At 42.9% G+C, this 19,607-nt stretch overlaps 1 protein-coding gene across 12 annotated transcripts in view; it reads right to left on the bottom strand.

Moving 5' to 3' along the window:
- LOC309361785 (5-hydroxytryptamine receptor 2A-like) overlaps nt 1-19,607 on the bottom strand; it is a 239,788-nt gene that overhangs the window by 106,143 nt on the left and 114,038 nt on the right. Inside the window, exon 1 of one of the 12 annotated variants that reach the window (XM_081896975.1) lies at nt 15,473-15,552. The exons of the other annotated variants lie outside the window; for them this stretch is intronic. The gene's annotated coding sequence lies outside the window, so the exon portion shown is untranslated. Of the gene's footprint in view, nt 1-15,472; nt 15,553-19,607 lie in introns of those variants that run through there. 12 annotated transcript variants of the gene reach the window in all.

Raw genomic sequence — 19,607 nt, 5'->3', positions numbered from 1 at the left:
AATCCCCCAACCCGAAGACTTTAAACAGCTGGAATTAATTTTGGGGGAGTTGCTGTCACTCTGAACTGGTTTTCATGACCAAATATGAATTCAATCTGTAGCATTATCTTAGCATTACTCCAGAATCATTTCCAAGGAAGAAGCAGTCCCAGTTACTGATCAGGCTGTGAATGTAGTGCAGTGCAGACAGCAGTAATGTTGATGGTGGGCGAGTGGGAAAACATGTTTCCCTCTCACAAAAAGCCTTATTTGCCCAGCCAGGGCAGAAGGATAGTTGCAAGAAAGACACAGCAGGATGGAATTGCTTAACCCCTCTCCCACTAGGGGTGGGCAAATTTCAGTTTAGTGCAAATTTGGCTCCATAAACACACTTTTGTGAAACCATTTCCCTTTACTGTATATTGTACAGTTCTGCATTTTATATGGACACTTTCCCTTAATATATATATTTCCACAGACTTCACTAGGCTGGAGGGCTGCATTGCAAAATTCAGAAGCACTTCGGTTCACATCTTGTTTTGGGATGTGTGAATTAGGTAAATGCAACCTGAATCAAATCTATCCTGTGCCCATATCTCCTTCCAACCCATTAGTTCTCCACTACAGACTCCTCCAAACACATATACCAGACAATTTTAATCATGTTGCCCCACCTCAACCAGACTCAAAAACTGGAAATAAACACAACTTCAGCAGGGAGTGGGGTTAACTGCCTCAGCAGAGGACGTTTGCAATGGAGAAAGGTGCAATAGGGATGATGCTAATTTAGCCTTCTCCCCGCTTCCACCCCAGATACGTTCATCTCACAGCAGACTGCAGCACATTTCAAGAGAGAGCAGCAAAAGAGGATGGGAGAAATCTTAAGATACTGCAGTCCATGCCAGACTTTGCAACTGCAAAAGTAGTGGGTAGCCTGCTTCCTCCCACCAAAGGAGTCAAATAATTTGTATACTTAGGGTTGGTGTACAAGCCTACAGTTTCTTGTTTTTTTATTTAAAACATCAAGAATATTATGCACAGCCACCTGCCCTTCACACCAAGCCCATTTTTCGAGAGAAGGATTTGCACCTCGCAGGCGTTATATTTGGCAGTAATCAAAATGCAAGCCACGGACAGCCAGCCACAGGCAAAGAAAGAATAGAAAATATGCCAGATGTATTAGAGACAGGGAAAACGTAACTGACAAGGCAGAGGGATATGGGTGGTGGTGGTGGGAAAGAACTGACAGCATGGATGAAGGAAATGCCAATGAGACTGGAGGATGGTTGTCAATCAGCCAAAAAGTCCTATTTAAGCCAGCCTCAGTTCACACAAATGTCAGCCTTTAAATAAAGTTAGTCTTCCACTCTCACTTCACTTCACAAACTAGGAAGAGCATAGTTACTGCTGACCTTTAAGGCCCTAAACGGCCTTGACCTTGAAGGAGCATATCCATTTTAATTGTTCAGCCCGGACACTGAGGTCCAGCTCTGAGGGCCTTCTGGCAGTTCCCCATTGTGAGGTTATAGGGAACCAGCCAGAGGGCCTTCGCAGTAGTGGCGCCCACCCTGTGGAATGACCTCCCATCAGTTGTCAAGGAGATAACAACCATATGACTTTCTGAAGACATCTGAAAGCAGCCCTGTATCGGGAAGTTTTTTAATGTTTGGTGTGTCTTTATATTATGCTGGAAGCCACCTAGAATGGCTGGGGCAACCCAGTCAGATGGACAGGCTGCCATTATTATTATTATTATTATTATTATTATTATTATTATTATTATTATTATTCCAGTTGTGTCGAGTGCTAGGAGCCTGGATTTTAGCTGAGCAAAAATGGAGATGTTTAACCTGCACATCTGGTGGAGCTTGTTAGATTTGATGGAGCTCAGTTGATGCCTTATGCCTTGTGCTCCCTACACATATCTACTCAGACCCAACATTCATCACCTGAGGCCCTTCTTCATGTACCCTTTTGGGGAAAGTGAAGAGGATGGTTACTGAGTTCAATAGCATCCATATTTATATAAAGAATTAAGCCTGCAACTGAGGGGTTATTCCTAGCCAGAAGAAGAAAGGGCATGATTCTTACTCCAGGAAGATCCTACTGGGGTGTAGGGAAATTGCACTAAAGGGTCGCCAATGACTGCCAAGGCAATGAACAGTGAAAAATATGGTTCCTTGGGATTGTTTGAGAAATTTTGCACATGGAGAGAGAAAGCCACCAACATTTGGGAATGGAAAAGTTCTGAAAGAACTTTAGCCTTAGCTCAATTTTAAAACAGGCCTTGATAGCAAATTGTGGGAGACTATAAAAGTGCAACAAGCTGACAGTTATTTAGCCTATTATTATATTTTGACAACCATGGAAAGGATTTATGTATGGATTTATTAATGTACATATTTCCTCGAACAATGGGTTTTGTTCTTAAGGAGAGCTTCCTATGCATTTGTTCACAGCAAATCAGAGTACATAATGTAAAGTGAGAATTGGTCCTTGCTTGCCAAGCAAAACAATAAATTCTAGATCTTTAGTGTCGGCCCAAGACATTTCTGATAGCTAAGGGACATTCAACAATACTCTGAAGCTGTGGGGCATCCTTGGCTAAATTTTTATATATTGCCCAAAGAACCACAAATCAGCAGATTAGACTCGTTTAGATTTCATAATAAATAATAACTGTTTGTGCTCATAAATCGATTCTGGGAGATGAACGGATATGAACAATCCTGCCCTCTGTCCTTAGTATCAAATTCTGCCTCTGGAATGCGCATCCAGTAACTACTAGGACAAGACGAGGACCTCTGCATGACAGTCACGTACCCCACAGGCAGCAGACATCCTGATAATTGCAAAGTTGTGGTTGTAAGCTTCCTTTGAAGTCCTGCTGCAGTTTTAGCTCCTTGTCCAAAGAAGAGGCCGAGGAGCAACCCTATACAAATCCAGAGTGGAGTCCCTGAGTCATTGAGGACTATGTTAAGTTGGCGTTCAGGAGTGGGGGAAAGGAAGCTGTGTTGGGTGTGTGTGGAAATATTGTGGAGAAAACATGGTCACCTGACAGTAATTTTGTTGAAAGGGTACTCCTAGAAAAACAGAAAGCACACAAAATTGCCCAAAGGTGCCAAAAGCCTGCAGTGAACATGGCAATATTTTCCTAAGAACAAGGATAGCTGTCAGAACCATAAAACGGATAGGATCTCTTAAGGCATCTCTAGAGAATTACGGATTTCAAAAAGAACACTAAAGAAAATCACAGGGTGTACTATTAAAATTATGAATGCAGTCAAGGTGATAAACTGGGGCAGTAAGTACAGAGATGGCTAATGGAATTCACAGAAGTGAGAGGAATAATGTTGAATTATCACACCCATTTTCACTCTTTCTGGTTTCCTGCTCTGGAGAAACCAGAGCTCTGAGGAAAGCATAAACAACAACCTTGACATGCAAGGTAATCAGACTCAAAGTATTTTAGTGACACCTAATGAACTGTAAACATGGGTGCACCAAATTAGGGATGGATAGTTTGACCTGACCGTGGCACAATTTAACAATCAGCAAATGCTGAATTTCTCCTGTTGTGGCAAAATCCTCAGTCCCCAACATGTCATCAGGCTGCAACTTTGAATCCTCAAAGGTTTTGTTAAATGAATTCTCCAGCCCTTATTTATGACTGAAAGGCCCATTGGCGCCATTGATGTCTGGGCATGTAGCACATATTACACAGGGGCTGCAAAACCTCAAGCCCAGGGGTCAACTGTGGCCCTCCAGGTCTCTCTGTCTAGCCCTCAGAATGCTCACCAGGCCACACCCCTCACACGTGCTGCTTCACACCAAAGTGTTGGTTGGAATTTGTCCTTAATTCTGATAATGCCTGGTCTCAGGATGGGGGATAAAGTGTGTGGGGTGTGTGTGTGGAAAATAGCCTATGGCACAATGATTAAAACTGCATTAGTTGTTCCACCCACTTTTCCTTCTGGCCCCAAGCACCACTGCCAAGCAGAAAAAGTTCCCCCCACTGTTCTGTTACACTTTGCTGACCACAAGTCTCAGAAAGATAGAGCACATGCTTCATGTGCAGAAAGATACATGTTCCAATCCATGGCATTTCCAGGGATGGGGAGCAGATCTTAGGCATCAGGTCTGGAAGAGGACATTCTACCTCTGCCTCTGTGTTCAGGACCTTGGAGAGCAGCTCCAACCTGTCTTGATATGACTGATATGGTGTGATTTCACATAAGGTATATTCTTGCATTTGGGGAAGAAGTATAGCTCAGGAACAGTGCCTTTTTGGCATGTAGGAGAACCTGGAGTTCAATCCCTGGTTTCTCCAGTTTAAAAGGCATTTCAGGGAAGTTGTGGGGCGGAGCGGCGGCAAGGAACAATCACCACAATACATTTTAAAAGGTGGTCCCAAGAGACGACCAGAGTGAGATCATGGAAGCATAAAGAACCATTCCAAGACATCTGTGAAGTAATTAATGACGCCTGTTAGTGGGTGTTTAGCAATTGCCTCTGTGCCCACCAGGAGCAAAGAGTTTATCATACCCTTCCAAAACAGCCTTTTAATTATTTTTTTAAAAAATACAGTACTGTAAAGGCATTCATTGCTACCAATTCACTGTATAAATTTAAAATGATAAAAAGAGAATGGACGGTATACTTCCATTTCCTATAGACACAGCGCTTCCTATCAGATCAAATACTCTCAATAAAGTACTGAAATCTTCGGCATTCAGCTGGGATTTGGCACCGAGCGTCTATTAATTAACCAGAGAGATGATAACAAGGTTTACATAATGGGTTCTCTCAGTCTTGGAGGCTGGCAGGGAGGCCCCCACAAAAGCTGAGCAGATTTCAGCCCCCAGGTGTTTGGCAAGCGAGATTCTCAGCTTCACTCTTCACAGATTCACAAGCACTTACTGTGTCTGGCTTAGTAACAGACCCTCTAAATCTTCCAAGGTTGACATACTGATAACAAATTCCCGTAATCGAATCAAAAATGTTCTGAGCTGTTTTTACAAAGAGGAAATTCTAGTCACACACACACACACACACACACACACACACACACTTAGCTTTCAGGTAACTATGGCTATGTCAAGTCATCTTCCATTCCCTTACTAATTCCTGTCAGTAGCTGCCATTTGCTCAGCTGCGTGGTGGAATCCCAGGGTATGGTAACCATGGAAATTGGACTTCAGGAAAACCAAGCTGGATTGGCCAGCCTCACTCCTTACAACTCCATCACCAATGGACACTTTCTGGGATTCTCAAAGACACTGAACATATCTCTGCTTTCACCTATGTGCCCACAGCCAATTTTCCACACCCCTAAAAGTAGCTCTAGTCATGTGTCCCAAGGGCAAAGCACATCTGATTCAAGGAAGAGGGCTGTAGCTCAGTGGCAGAGTACCTGCCTTGCATGCAGATTCATTCCCTACCATCTCCAGGTCAGCCTGGGAGAGACCCCTGAGTGGAAATTTGGAGAGCCAACGACAGTCAGTGTAAATGAAGATGGACCAATGTTCTGATTGAGTGTAAGCCTGCTTCCTATATTCTCAGAACGTCCCCTTAAAGAACCTCTAATTACAAGGCTAGGAAAAAGCTTGGCCTGAGACTATGAACAGTTGCTGGCAGCCAGAATGTTGAGGAAGATGGAGCAAGGGTGCAACTCACTGGAAGGCAGCTTATGCTATACATAAATATCCAAGAAGGACCCAGAGCTCAGTGGCAGAGCAGATGTTTTGCATGCAGCTGTGCTAATCTTCTGTCCCTTTCATCTAGGGCTGGTGGAAAGATCATTCTTTATCAGAGACAGGACTGGCTAACCATTTGTTCTCCAGTTGTTGCTGGACTAAAATTCCCAGTTTCCCTGGCCACTGTCTGCAATGGCTAGGATTGATGGGAGTTGGAGTCCAACAACATCTGGAGTACCACAAGTTCCATAACTTAAAGTTCCAGCCTTAGACCTTGGAAAGTAAACACTTATTAGTGCCTGAAGAGGTGGTTCATGAAAACATCAGGCTAAGCACTAAGTATAATGGCCAACCAGGTGGGAAGCTCACAAGCAGGACCTAAGCCCTATAAAAACATAGGAAGCTATGTTATGCAAAGTCAGATAATGAGAAGACGCTTACAATAAAGCAGACAAAATATCATTACAATTGCAAAGTGTACATTTCAGCAAGGCTTACAAAGAACCATAAAGCATAAAAATAGTTTTTATTGTATTGAAGGATACTAGAAGCAGCTGACAATAGGCAGGCTTCCAGATAAGGTCCTGTTTTGAATGTCTTCCTCAGGTGATAACACATCAAAAGCCCTAACTGCGTTCATCTCTCCCAATAAGTTCATTGATTCCAAGAGGATAACACCAGTGGAAGGGTTCAAAATTATAGGCTGGTGTCAGTATTAACTAATTTGACTGTCAGTGGCTCTCCAGAATTCAGCCCTACCTGCAGGTGCTGGAGATGTTCTGCGTGCAAAGAAGATGGTCTGCCACTGAGTCATGACTCTTCCTCAAGTGGCATAATCCAACCAACCCAACAAAGTAGCAGGCACTTTCAGGCACTGAAGCTCAGGGGAAGGTGTATAACAATGGCAAGTAGTCACATGCAAATAATCTGATGCCAGGTGAAATAAAGTTGTCTGTTGCTATCCTAGGACTGAAACCCAAGCTCTTGAAGCCAGGCCTGCAAGAATGTTCTACCTCAACCATCAAAGATAGCATGCCTGTGATTACCAGTTCCTAGGGATCACACGCAGGGAGCACTAGGGCATTTGTTTGGAAACTGCAAACAGAGTGCTGGGTTATATGTGCCTTTGGCCTGATCCAGCAGCCAGGCTCTTATCATGTTCTTAGAACCTGGAGGATGCAGGGGCCTTCATCCAACTGAATGGCAGAAGATGTTTGAAGTCATGCCCCTTCCAGGATGGTTTTTTAGCCTGTCTTTGGCTTCTGGGTTGCCCCTTGAAGGCTATGGGTTCACAGTGTCCAGTCACAGCCACAAACAGGGAAAGCAAGAACTGGCTCAAGACTTTCTCTAACTATTGTAATGAGAGGGAGTTTGGAATGCCAGTGTGCTAAAAAGTCTGTCCCAGAGAGATTGGAAATCCGTTTGCTAGTTCAAAGTGGTTGGTGCTCCACACAACCTTTTATACCTTGCCAAACAGAAAGTGTTCCTTGTCTGCCCTGCTTGCATTGGGATGGTTTGCCTGCCCTGAAAGCAGCACTTAAAAGAAGCTTTCTACATAAATCTTCTTCATGCAAGATGCTACATGCAAGATGCTGATGTTGTAACTCCCCATGACAGGAGGATCAAGGTAATCTGCAGATGAGCCTTGACATTTTCAGGACCACATTAGCAACATGGCCTGTATTTTAATGGGTCATGGTCAGTTTTCTCTCTCTTCTGAGCTTTCTTTTATACCAGCAGTGGGAGAACCTCAGGCCTGGATGCCAAATGTGACCCTCTAGTCCTTTCTATTTGGCAACCAGAAGCCGGCTTCTGGGCCTGCCCACCAGAGGCATTCCCACGTGGGAATGAAACTCCACCCAGATATAATTATACCAGTAGGCTGTTTTCCTCTGGTGCTGCTGTGTTCATTCTGCTGTTTCTGGTGTGTGTTCCACTGCAATTGCTTTGCAGTTTTTCTAGTTTCTGTTTTTCTGTTTTGTTTCGGTACCAAATTCTTGCCATGTCTTCTTGAAAAGTTGCATGATGAGGCCAAGAACACTTGCAAATGAATTAAGGCAAGAGTGACAGCCCTAAATAGTAAATGAGCATCATAACAGTCATGGTGGCCCAGAACAGAGGTCCATCTAATGCTAGTATCCACTGTCCCCACAAGCAAGACTAGCCACGATGGCTATGTCTCCATGGTCAGAGGCATAAAGGCTTCTGAATACCATTTGCTGGAAACTGCAGGAGAGAAGTGCTCTTGTGCTCAGGTCCTGCTTTCAGGCTTTCCACTGAGGAATCTGAGCAGCCACTAGGGGAACAGGATTCTGGGCTAGATGGACCAATGGACGCTCTTCTTATGTTCGAAAGATGTGAAGGCAATAGCTTTCCCCATTCCTTAGCTCCAGAGCCTGCAATATAGGAAGAGTTCAAGTGGTTCGTTTCCACTGCGTGTCAGTTTCATATGTGTTTACTCAAAAGCCTTTCTGCATTAATCTGCTATTATTATTCTTTTAAAAATCCACCCTTTTTAAGAACAAGCAATCAGAAGTACACAAAAAGGACTCCAAAACTGGTCTCACCATGGTTTTGCATTAACAGCATCCTATGTGTTGGCTTACAGGTCCCATGAGGTATGAAGTCATTACACGGCCGCAGCAGCAGACTGTGAGGAAACATATATTTTGAGCGTCATTCACAAGCCAATCTGCACCAGGAACCAATAACTGAATTAGTAGCTGCCCTTTCCCCACCAAAGCAGCCACCTCAGCACATCAAGGCTAGGTCAGCTATCCCAAGTCATCACAGGCTGCCTAATTCCTACTTGCAAGGGGTGGGGGTGGGATCTAAAGTTAGATGATGAAATTAATGGGCAAGAATAACTTAGACCCATTACACTGTGTTTGCTAAGGTTAACTGACAAGACTAAATGTGAATATGAGATATAAAACCTCTGCTGCTAAAATCCAAAGTAAGAACTAGCATTCATTCAGATAGTTTGCCAACTGCTCACTAAAGCAATTGATTGGTCCCCTCTGGGAAGATGCTCAGTGAAGAGTCTTTAAAGATTAAGCGGGAAACTGTCTCATAAGATGATACGTATTCTTTTAAGCCCTTGATTTTTCTTAAACAAAACAACAACAAAAAACTACAGTAAAAGAACACACAAAAGCCCTTTTTGACCTCTGAGTGATCATACAGACAGCAACTAGGTTTAAAGAGAACTGTAGCAATCCTGCCTGCTCAGATCTTTGAAATTGAAACAACAAAATTCTTAAAGTGCATTACGTTCTTGCTATCATTGAGACTTTAGGCTCCTTTAGTTTATGCTTTACATAGCAAGGAATTGTCTGTATGTTTTAATCTTGAGGGAAATCTATTCCAGATAGAGAAGTTGGATATACATTTTGAAAATAAATAAATAACCCTGGAGCTGTGCTGCATTGAATTACTTAGTGGGATAGCTGAAAGATGGGGGGGGGGGAGTTCCACAGGAGCAACCAATCGAATGCAATCATTTTGTGAATTGCCTTTCTAACAGGACTAATTCCTTTGCTCCAGTTTGATGGATTTCAACCATTACGAGATCCGCTGAAGACCAGAGGAGCATGCGGAAGCAGGAGAGGAGGTGGGGAGAGCTTGATAACACCATTCACTGCTTGCCATTCTGAGAGAGTCTTTGCTTCTTCGTGTTAAGCAGATTATTGCAGAAAGAAAGCCTAATGGCTCTGGTGCCTCGTCTTAACTCATCATGCCACAGTGGATTTAGCTTTCCCAGTGCCTGGGAAGTGTGAAATGAAAGCATTAGGCAGTGAGTTTATTTATATTGCTTTGTCTTGAATCAAGACAGCTAGGCCTCCAGCAGCCCACCTGAAGGCTATTGTAATATTACAAGCAGAGCAAAAAAAGTTGCAAAACTATCTTGAGCAGAAATACATCTTTAATATATGTCAGTGGAAATTTCTCCCCTGCTCCAATATCACTTCCAAAGCCCAGAGCTTCTTCAAAATGGAAATCCTTAAAGTTGACAAATGAGCTGGATGGAACTTGTCATACTGGAAATCATGCACAATGCACTAGGATAAGCAAGATTTTGCATACAGTGGTACCTCGGGTTACATACGCTTCAGGTTACATATGCTTCAGGTTACACACTCCGCTAACCTAGAAACAGTGTTTCAGGTTAAGAACTTTGCTTCAGGATGAGAACAGAAATCATGCTCTGGCGGCGCAGGGGCAGCAGGAGGCCCCATTAGCTAAAGTGGTGCTTCAGGTTTGGGTATGTTCGTAGCAAAAGGAAGAACAAAGAAACAGTGGGGTCACTCAGAGGAGAAGATGGTGAAATGCAAACAGGGGACACAGAAAGGGCTGAACTCCTCAATGCCTTCTTTGCCTCAGTCTTCTCCGATAAAGAAAACAATGCCCGACCTGAAGAATTTAGAGCAAATGATTCAGCAGAGGAAACACAGCCCAGAATAACTAAGGAGATAGTACAATACTTGGCTAGTTTAGATGTATTCAAGTCTCCAGGGCCAGATGAACTGCATCCAAGAGTATTAAAAGAACTGGCAGATGTGATCTCAGAACCACTGGCAGTCATCTTTGAGAATTCCTGGAGAACAGGCAAAGTCCCGGCAGACTGGAGGAGGGCAAATGTTGTCCCTATTTTCAAAAAGGGGAAAACAGAGGACCCAAATAATTACCGCCCAGTCAGTCTGACATCAATACCAGGGAAGATTCTGGAGCAGATCATTAAGCAAACAGTCTGTGAGCACCTAGAAAGGAATGCTGTGATCACCAATAGTCAGCATGGATTTCTGAAAAATAAGTCATGTCAGACTAATCTGATCTCGTTTTTTGACAGAATTAGAAGCCTGGTAGATGAAGGGAACACAGTGGATGTAGCCTACCTTGATTTCAGCAAGGCATTTGACAAGGTGCCCCATGATATTCTGGTAAAGAAGCTGGTAAAATGCGGTCTTGACTATGCTACCACTCAGTGGATTTGTAACTGGCTGACTGACCGAACCCAAAGGGTGCTCATCAATGGTTCCTCTTCATCCTGGAGAAGAGTGACTAGTGGGGTGCCACAGGGTTCTGTCTTGGGCCCGGTCATATTCAACATCTTTATCAACGACTTGGATGATGGACTCAAGGGCATCCTGATCAAATTTGCAGATGACACCAAACTGGGAGGGGTGGCTAATACCCCAGAGGACAGGATCACACTTCAAAATGACCTTGACAGATTAGAGAATTGGGCCAAAACAAACAAGATGAATTTTAACAGGGAGAAATGTAAAGTATTGCACTTGGGCAAAAAAATATGAGAGGCACAAATACAAGATGGGTGACACCTGGCTTGAGAGCAGTACATGTGAAAAGGATCTAGGAGTCTTGGTTGACCACAAACTTGACATGAGCCAACAGTGTGATGCGGCAGCTGAAAAAGCCAATGCAATTCTGGGCTGCATCAATAGGAGTATAGCATCTAGATCAAGGGAAGTAATAGTGCCACTGTATTCTGCTCTGGTCAGACCTCACCTGGAGTACTGTGTCCAGTTCTGGGCACCACAGTTCAAGAAGGACACTGACAAACTGGAACGTGTCCAGAGGAGGGCAACCAAAATGGTCAAAGGCCTGGAAACGATGCCTTATGAGGAACGGCTAAGGGAGCTGGGCATGTTTAGCCTGGAGAAGAGGAGGTTAAGGGGTGATATGATAGCCATGTTCAAATATATAAAAGGATGTCACATAGAGGAGGGAGAAAGGTTGTTTTCTGCTGCTCCAGAGAAGCGGACACGGAGCAATGGATCCAAACTACAAGAAAGAAGATTCCACCTAAACATTAGGAAGAACTTCCTGACAGCAAGAGCTGTTCGGCAGTGGAATTTGCTGCCAAGGAGTGTGGTGGAGTCTCCTTCTTTGGAGGTCTTTAAGCAGAGGCTTGACAACCATATGTCAGGATTGCTCTGGTTGTGTTTCCTGCTTGGCAGGGGGTTGGACTCAATGGCCCTTGTGGTCTCTTCCAACTCTATGATTCTATGATTCTAGGTTAAGAACAGTTTCAGGTTAAGAATGGACCTCCGGAACAAATTAAGTTCTTAATCCAAGGTACCACTGTATTTGCAAATCACCTATGAACTTCTGAAAGTTCTGAATAAAAAGTGAGGGGTGGCAGTAGAACATTTCTATTCAGCAGAATTTGAAGAAGTTCTGGCATTCATATGCCACAAATAAAATATAGATGAAAAAACAAAGGAAGGAGAAGGCTGCCAAGGCAACTTGCTCTACAAAATGGGAGAGTGCAAAATGTAGCTAAGGGAGGTGAAATGTGGATTCAAAATGGGTGATGAAAAGAATACATATAAGAATGCAGTATCAGGGGCATGAGTAATAGTTCTAGAATGGGTTGGGTCTTAAACCAGGCTCCCAGACATCAAACTCTAGATGCCTTATCTCCTGAGCCACCAATGTTCTGTACCAACAGGGCACCACCTAGGCTGAAGTACCTGTCTGTCAGAACATTCCATCAGCTGACATACACACTCAGGGCCAATTCCTTTCTCCTAGGCTCTGAGCTTGCTCCTCCAACTTATTTTTGATATGAGGAATCTTGACCTCTGCGTGGTATTGACTATGCACCTGCCTTTGGCCCCTTGATCCACATTTGTTGCCTGAAATGCCTGGACCATACTTCTTCCTGTACTCTGCTTGGTCAACAGCTAGGTTCTCTGGGTCATGGAGCCTAACATCCTGAAACCTGACCTTTGCCAAAGTCTGGTTGTCCCTTGAGTCTGTACAAGGGTATTGTTCCTCTATCTTCTTCCTATACCTGGGAGCAGAATGGCTTGTGGGCTTCCTATTGGAACATCTGGTTGGCCACTGTGAGAACAGAATATTCTCTAACCAGGGCATTATATGAAGTGGTCACCATAGCTGTCAGTCACCCTGCCTCACACCAATGGCTGTTGAGGAGACATAGTACAGTAAGGACATAAGAGCCCTGGTTGATCATGCCAGTGGCCCATTTAGTCTATCATCCTTATCTCACAGTGGCCAATCAGATGCTTATGGGAAGTCCACAACCAGGACTACGATTCCCAGTATCATTTAACAACCAACCCCTCTTCACAGGGAACTCTGGGTATCATGGCTCTGAGATGGGACTAGGGGTTTCCAAATAACTTTCAGGAACTTTAATGAACTATTTGCTTCCAGAATTATTTGGGGGAAGCCATGATTGTTTGATGTGTGCCAGATGTACCTCTGTGGGGGAGAAAATTCACAGGAAATCTACAGCTTAGGGGTTGCCACAGATAAGGTCCAAGGAACTACCAACATGGCATTTAAAGGGAAACCACACTGGGTTTAGCATCCTCAACCTGACTCCTGCTGTGCAATATCCACAACAGATGTAAATACTAGCATGATGGATAACAGGTTACTGTTCCATTTTACCTCAGAACCACTCTTCAGTTCTTGCCTTTTTAATGATCAGCATCACTATTGACATGTACATTCTATTCATTGATACCTTCTCTCTTTTTTTAATAGTAAGTGTAATGTTAATTGTTACAAAACTGGCATCAGGAGAAAGTGGTGAGCACTATGCATCAGAAGCAGAGCCTTCCCCAGTCTAAACACACCTTCCAAATGTTGTGAGCTACAACTCCCATCATCCCCAACCAGCATAGCCAATGGTTAGGGATGGTGGGACTCAAAGGTGAAAATATCTGGCTACTCTTATATCTAATCAACAGGCCTGCATTTTATAAAACAGTGGATCCTTCTGCCAGCTAGGAGCGACAGCACTCCATTTGCCCCATTTGTACAATGAGAAGGGGACCTGGTTTCCAACCTTCCCTGTGCATTCTTACTATAAAGCTATTTTAAAAGTATTTAGTTGGCTATTTATGTCCTGTTTGGCAGTTCTACCGCTAGAAGCAGCCAACACCAATGAAAAGGAAAGTACATCGACTAGAACTCTATAAAAACATCAGCCGTTAAACCAACACCACATTAAGAAGTCTCTAAAACCGACATGTACCAGGTAAATTGCAGCACTCAATAATCGTCTATAATCAGAACCTCATCTAAAGGTTATTCTGGGATTCCTACCAGACCTTCAAGAGATATTCAAGACTCATAGTTGTACCCCAGCTTTCCTTCAAGCAGCCCAGAGTGACATTTTATCATACCACTGCAAACCTCCCAGGTTGTCATGGGCCAGGAGTCGGCTTCATTTGCTGAGCAGCAGCCTGAAGGAGCAGAAGGTGAAGTGACCACCTGCTGCTGATCAGCCTTCTTGCTACTGATGAGAACCAGCTGGCTCCAGCATTCTTAAGGACGGTTTTCAGCCTCAGTCAGTTGCTGGCTGGAAACAACATTAGTTGTTCATGGCAAGAACCTGCTACTTCTTGCTTCTTGTGACCTTGGACCCTTGCCTTTCTTGACCCCCAGATCATCTGACTATGTGAACTGAGATTCTCCTGGCCTTAGGACTGGACTGAGCCTTGTATATGGACTCTGCCTCCAGGCAAGTACCCCCTAAGACTCGGCTGGTTGGCTGGCTTCTCCCTCCACTAAGCTTTGCTGAGGCAGGCAGAACAGGGCTACAACACAGGTACATTAGCAACTCTGTCCATGGCCAGTCATTGAGCATTCATGGCCAGCTGGAGATCTGAATGAGAATTCTCCAACATCCAACCCCTGCAAACCACTGTATAACAAAGGCCCTGTTGAGTGCAGCTACAGCTACATAAACACAACTAGCCATGCTGACTTTTTCCTGCCTACACTGTTGGAGGCACCATGCTTCTGAATAACAGTTCCTGGAAATTACAAGGAGAAAGCTGTTATGTTGTTGCCCTGCTTCTGCGCTTCCCACTGGAGGCTCCTGTTGACCATGGTGAGAACAGAATGCTGTACTAGAGGGACCCTTGGCCTAAGCCTTGCATACACCAGTACAGATAACATCCCACACATTTTCCAGGACATTCTGCTGGCCATGTTCTCCTCACAAAAAATCACTTTTGAACAACTGTTGCTGAGAAAACTGACCATCACAAAAGCAATGCAAGATAGACATTGCAGAGAGAAGAAGCTAAAATAGGAATAAGGCAGGAGATGCCTGATGGGAAAGCCTGCTACTTGTTCTTAACTCTCTGCTTCCATTCCAACCCAGGCTCCCAAGTCTGCAGGCTGTTATTTGAAGATAACTACACTACTTACCAGGGACTCTCCAGTTGGCACAACTATTAAGTATGTTCCAGCTTTGAAAACTGAGCACGTGCCAACCACCTCCTCAATTCAAAGTCAGCCTCTCAACACTCACTGTCTCATTCCTGACCCATCAATAACTGGGAACAACCCAGAAAAGCCTTTAATTTAAATTAAGTTTTGAAGTTTTTTTAACCCTTTCAGGGTGTGTGTTTTTCAATCATTTCTGTCTCTTTGATTTGCAATTGAGAGGCAAAATGTTAAAGTGGAACATGCTAGAAAATTGTTCTCATGAAAACTCTTAAAAAACAAACCTGTAATACTAACAGCGAAACCCTGTATATACACCCATGCATATCAGACAAGTGCCATCTCTATTGTCTATTAAAGACCTTTTTTCAAAAAGCCTTTAAAGGAGAGATTTTATTTTTTATCCTAGTTGGTATCTACACTGAATTTGGAACTGGATTATTATAGCTGATTTTTTAAAAGATCATTAATCACTTTGACATGTCGCCTTGGGAAGCAATTCATTTTTTAAAAAATATGCCTACACAGAAGTAATCACTACTGAGCTAAATTGGAGTTACTCCCAGGTAAGTTTGTATAGTAGGGATGGAGAACCTCAGGCCCTCCAGACATTGCTCAATCCCAGCCAGGCCAAAGGTCAGGATTAGGGATGCCAGAGAATTCTGCCAAAAATAGAAAAGAAGCAGAAAGTTGTTTTTGTCTGTGATCAGGAATGGAAATCAGTCAAGTGATGTATTCTTTCACATCACTCTGTAATGTTTGCAAACTTAAAAAACAACAACATAGCTACAGTAATTACTTTTCTTTTCTCTGAAATGAATGTTAGGTCCCATAAATAGTTGCATAGCTTACATAACTTACATTAAGTAGAAGACAGTTGGGTAACTATTGTAGCATTTGGTGGAAGCTGAACTGCAGAGGAACAGAAACAGCATTGATTGTGAGCAATACATGTTGGAATGGAAATTGCTGACTTCATACATCCCTAATCAGAGGTGAAGGAGCTGTAGTCCATCAACTTTGGGAGGCCAACAGATGCCTCACCTGTGTTGTGCAGGGTTAGGGAGCATGTGAATATGTTGGGGGAGGGGGGAGATAAAAAGGGAACTACATTCTATTACTGTCTCTTCACATTCCAGAGCTGAGGTTCATAATAACACATTTGCTAATGTAAGTCTAGCTGCCCTTTTAAGCAGTGATAAAATATGCCAGGAGTTCTCCATGAATTTATGGACTTCTGTTACCTTTGCCTTTTTCATAGTTACAGGCTTCTCACAGGAAAAAAAGAGGAACCCTTTTAAAAAAGAAGAATTTCGAACGCATGCCAATTTCAAGTTTCTTTTCACTTGCTGCATGGCAGATTTTGGCCGCTTGATGGCCAAAACTGAACAGCCAAAGAAAAATCTACCTTTGAAGATAATTAAAGAAATTCAACTGTGAAATGAAACTACCAGCGTGGTATCTTTTGACTGGAGCCAATAAAGCTGTCTCTCACTCCCTGCTGAATTTCAGCCTCAGATAGAAAAGCTCCAGACAAATATGATTGTCAGAAGGTTCTTTAAAAATCCCATGTAGATTTGGAATATTTGGGGATTTGCATAATTTCTAAGTTTGGTAAAAACAGCATTACTTATAAAAGCCAATTAAGGAAATGTTTTGGTTTCTTTAAAAATTGTGAAGTGCCTTTCAGTGATTATGTTCACCTCTGCAAACAGCAACCCAGTGCTATTGTCCTCATTTTACATATAGGCAAAGAGGACAGAGACTAATGAGTCCAGGGTGAAGTAGAGGATTGAACCCTAGAGTCACAGATGCAACTATTCATCCTAGCTTTGCTCAGTTTTGCAGTCAGTCAGCTTCCCAACACGCTGCCTTGCTTAGTATTATCCTGTATGTCGACTACAGGAGATGCCTGGCCAGGCTAGAAGGGGTTAACCTGGGTCAGCAAGATGCTGGACTAGACAGGCTTTTTGTATACAAACATATTAAATTGGGAGGAATTCACACTGAGATGCTGAAGAAAGTCATGGGGAAGCTTCTTTTTTTAAAAAAAGAAGAAAAAAAAGAAAACTGATGTGGGAATGTGGAAAACAGGAAAGTGGAAAAATGAAGTCATCCATGGGTGTCTGAGATTTCTTTTGATATTGAAAGGTGGGGACCTCCAAACCTCTCCCTTTGGGGAAAGGTTAATGTCCTCAAAATGAATGTTGTTCCAAAGCTTTTATACATTCTTAGAGGATTACCAATATATATCCCCAAATTATACTTCCAAAATATAAATCAACTATTTAGATATGCCTGTGGGGTATAAAACCACCAAAAATATCACTACATAAAATGCAACTTCAAACTAAGGAAGGTGGCTTTGGGCTCCCAAATCTGGAACTGTATCACCAGGCTTACCTGCTGAGTAAGACTAATTGTTGGAGAGCAAGCAGGAGAGCAAGAAGGGCTACTCTTGAACAGAGTTTCTTTGAACCTCTTGTAGGAATATACTACACTCGGCTCCAATTTTATGAAATATCCTATTATCTTGGAGACTATTAAAGCACCTATAAAAATTTGGATGAATATAAATAAAATAATAAGGATGACCCCTATCAGCACGAGAAATTAACAATATGGGCTAACCCAAAATTAAAAATTGGAAATCAAGTAATAATTTGGCAAAATTGGATAAAAAGGGTATTTTGACACTGAATCAATTAATTGATGAAAATTACAAATTTGTGGAATATAAGACTTTGCGTGTAAAGTACGGATTAACTAGTGAAACACAATGACAATACATCCAATTGAAACATAGGTTGGAAAGGCAGTTTGGCCCAAACGCTATAGCAGCATCAGAAACACCCATGCTGCTACAAGATTTAATCTCTGCAACAAAAAACTCTACACATGCACTATATAAAACCCTACTCAACAGAACAAAATATGATTTAGAATATGATAGGCAAAAATGGAGTAAAGAGTTAGGGGTATAGATAACAAATGATATATGGGAGTCAAGTATAAAATCAGCAGAAATAGCCTCTATGGATCTAAGACTAAGACTTATTCAACAGAAAATAATATTCAGAGTCCACTGGACTCCAGCAAAACCATACCAGAAGATAATAATAATAATAATAATAATAATAATAATAATAATAATAATAATAATAATATTTTATTTATACCCTGCCCTCCCCAGCCAAGGCCGGGCTCAGGGTGGCTAACAAGCAATAATAAAAACAAGTTGAATGAATGCAACTTAAAAACAACAACAACAACAATCTTTATTACGGTCCAGAGACCAACAAAACATTACAAATCAATATCAATACAAAGTTCATAACTTAAAAACAAGATTAAAATACAACAATTAAAATATTGAAACATTAAACTATTAAAATGCAGCCTCATCGCAGGAGGAGAAAGGAAAGAAAAAAGAAAGAGGGGGAGGGAATCAAATTGGCTCCAAGCCAAAGGCCAGGCGGAACAACTCTGTCTTACAGGCCCTGTAGAAAGAAATCAGATCCTGCAGGGCCCTGGTCTCATGAGGCAGAGCTTTCCACCAGGCCGGGGCCAGTGTTGAGAAGGCCCTGGCTCTGGTTGAAGCTAATCTAACTTCCTTGGGGCCTGGGACCACTAGGATGTTGCTATTTATGGACCTTGAGGCTCTCCGTGGGACATACCGGGAGAGGCGGTCCCGTAGGTACGAGGGTCCTAGGCCGTGTAGAGCTTTAAAGGTCAAAAGCAGCACCTTAAATCTGACCCTGTACTCCACCGGGAGCCAGTGCAGCTTGAAAAGCACTGGGTGAATATGCTCCCATGGCAGAGACCCTGTGAGGAGCCTCACTGCTGCATTCTGCACCCGCTGGAGTTTATGGGACAGCTTCAAGGGCAACCCCGCGTAGAGCGAATTACAGTAGTCAAGCCTGGAGGTGACCGTTGCATGGATCACTGTGGCCAGGTCGGGGTGGGAAAGGTAAGGGACCAACTGCTTGATGCGGCGAAGGTGGAAAAATGTTGCCTTGGCTGTTGCTGTAACTTGCGCCTCCATGGAAAGGGAGGCGTCAAGGATTACACCCAAACTCTTAACGGAAGGCAATGGCACTAATTGGGCCCCTGCAAGAGAAGGGAGTTGGTCCCTCATCCCCATGCCATCCCGACCCAGCCATAGGACCTCTGTCTTCGAAGGATTTAGTTTCAATCGGCTCCCATGAAACCATCCAGCCACAGCTTCCAAGCATCTGGTCAATGTGTCCGGGGCCGAGTCGGTGTGGCCATCCATCAGCAGATAGAGCTGAAAATAACAAGTGCAGACAACGGCTGGAGATGTGGGAGTAAAAATGAGAACTTAGTACATATGTTGATTAACTGCCCGATGATAAGATTGTTTTGGTGCGAGGTGAGGATATTTATAGCAAGAGTAATAAAAAGAAATTGTTATTTAGGGGAATTTAATTTAATTCTAAATTATATTCAAGAAACGTGGGAAATTTCAAGGGGTCAAAAAAATGGATGTACCATGCTGTACTAGAAGCAAAAAAACAAACGACAAAAACTTGTTTTGATGAATTGGAAGAGCCGCAAAAAGATTCCATTGATCACATGGATTAATAATATGGACAGATTAGCTACATACAAACGAATTGCGTGTTGATGCAAAATAAGAATGGATAAATACAGTGGTACCTTGGGTTATAGACG

This window comes from Podarcis melisellensis (genome assembly GCF_964234715.1).
Source record: "Podarcis melisellensis genome assembly, chromosome: Z".
NCBI classification, from domain to species: Eukaryota; Metazoa; Chordata; class Lepidosauria; order Squamata; family Lacertidae; genus Podarcis; species Podarcis melisellensis.
This window is presented reverse-complemented; position numbering and strand designations above follow the sequence as displayed.